This window comes from Stegastes partitus, unplaced genomic scaffold, assembly GCF_000690725.1.
Source record: "Stegastes partitus isolate 25-593 unplaced genomic scaffold, Stegastes_partitus-1.0.2 Scaffold421, whole genome shotgun sequence".
Taxonomy (NCBI): domain Eukaryota; kingdom Metazoa; phylum Chordata; class Actinopteri; family Pomacentridae; genus Stegastes; species Stegastes partitus.
Genome location: NW_007578152.1, coordinates 402,532 through 404,554, shown reverse-complemented (window position 1 = coordinate 404,554; position 2,023 = coordinate 402,532). Strand labels below are relative to the sequence as shown.

General features: G+C 43.9%; 1 protein-coding gene and 1 long non-coding RNA gene across 2 annotated transcripts in view; both read right to left on the bottom strand.

Annotated features, from left to right (window-relative positions):
* LOC103360213 (NACHT, LRR and PYD domains-containing protein 3-like) overlaps nt 1-2,023 on the bottom strand; it is a 61,156-nt gene that overhangs the window by 9,821 nt on the left and 49,312 nt on the right. The gene's annotated exons all lie outside the window — the stretch shown is intronic.
* On the bottom strand, nt 1,559-2,017 carry LOC103360212 (uncharacterized). The gene is made up of 3 exons (XR_520344.1): nt 1,937-2,017; nt 1,711-1,783; nt 1,559-1,575 (listed from the first exon to the last, which is right to left on the bottom strand). It is a non-coding gene; the product is annotated as an uncharacterized LOC103360212 (long non-coding RNA).

Here is a 2,023-nt window from a genome sequence, read left to right as displayed (position 1 = left end):
ATTTTGTCATATTTCAAGAAGACCTCTTTTAAAATCAATAAAAGAATCAAAATGCAGGATTGTTTTTGTGACAAAGAAGCATGTGTTTCAATTATTCCATTGTAGAAAATGACGAGTTGTAAGAGTCATCAGATAATCAGACTGTCATGATGTACGTGGTCTTCACAAGTGAATGTAAACTTTTGTTGACGGCTCAAACAGACTACCTCTTTGCAGCAAACGGCTGTTGTCCTTTAAATTCAATGAAACGTTCAATGGAGCTGTCGCTCTTCAGGGACACACAGCTGGGTCCAGGTCCAGGTCCAGGTTCTGGTTCAACAGAGGCTGGTCTCCTGCAATTCCTGTTAGACAGAGAAGAAGAAACACTTTTAAGTCTGACAGTGACAGGAAACTGAAATCACAGTTCAAGGCGACGTGAAGCTGTTACACAAAACATGCTTCTAAACATGTGTGTTCAGCTGAAGTCATAGACGGTTGGACTGGGCAGCTTTCAGATGAAAAAGATAAATGTACATGAAGAACTGATTTAATAAAACTTCTCTGGACATTAACAGTTTAAACATGAATCAGTAACAACATAATGTTCCTAACAGATTACCTCTTTGCAGCAGATGGCTGTTGTCCTTCAAATTGAATGAAACGTTCAATGGAGCTGTTGCTCTTCAAGGACACACAGCTGGGTCCAGGTCCAGGTCCAGGTCCAGGTCCAGGTGTAGGTCTAATCGAGGCTGGTCTCCTGTTAGACAGAGAAGTAAAGGCTGGATTGTGTTTTCCGTACGAANTGCTTCTTATTCAGTTTTTGCAGGTTGTGTCTCTGTAGAGTCAAAGTGTTTAAGTTTATCTGACACTAGAAAGATGCTACAGTGCTCCAGCTAGCGTTGGTCGCATGCTAAGAGGCACAGCTCACATCTTAGCGATAGCATTAGCCTAGCACCGTCAGCAGAATAACTTCCAGCTGCACCACTTGCCGCTTGTGTTCACTAAACCTTCACCAACATCTGCTGCCTCACCTTCCAAACACAGCTTTACATTCATCTGCAACATTTGCAAATGTGTTCCGATGCGCTCTGTCTGTGTCAACAATAGTAGTGTTTGGCTGATACACATGACATGTAACAGCCAATCAGATAGCGCTGTGGGCAGGACATTACATGGTGTGACTGTATAGAGAAAGAGCTGCACAAGAGCCAACGGAGCACATTTACTTATTTTGCGATAATCGGCCAATAAAAATAACAATCTCAATAATTTACAAATGCCAAACATCGGCGTCAGGAATTGGGCGTGCAGATAATCCGTCGATCCCTACTGTTCATCCTGAAGGTTCAGCTTTACAGAAATCCTCTTACTGCCTTGCAGACGGTCAGCCAGCTTCTCCTCCTTCATCATCCTCAGGAGGAACACTGTGATCTGCTGGAACGCCTCTCTGTTGCTCCTCTGCTCTTTATCCTCACCCTCCGACTCCTCCTCATCCTCCCTCGGACTCTGTGAGGATTCTGGGTAATCTGGACTCAGAACCTTTTGGATGTTCTTCAGCTCCTTCTTCACAAAAGTGCTGATATTTTCTTCCAGTCGCTGGAACAGAGAAATCTACGCATGAGCTGATCAGAGTGAAATCACGGAGATCAACATCAGACACACTGACAGTCTACAAAGTGCCGACAATATGAACAGAACCAGCAGAAAAGTAGTTGCTGTACATGTACACACCATTAATACGGAGTCCAGGTGACGCTTCTGAGCAGACTGAACACTGGGAACCTTTGAGCTCTGCTGGTCGACTCTGTGGATCAGTCATGAATAGTTAGCTCACAGTGTGTCTGTCCACACGGAGACAAACACAAGCTCAAGGACCTTAGGGTTAAATTGTAGACTATGGAAAAACTGAGGTCTTCTGTGTTTATCTGAAAATACAAACTGATTTTAAATAACTTACCGATGTGAGACACGTAGACGTCTCACTCTCAAGTATGTGCGATGCTTCCTCTGCCAGTCACTCTGTTTGTGCCCACTGCTGCCTTTT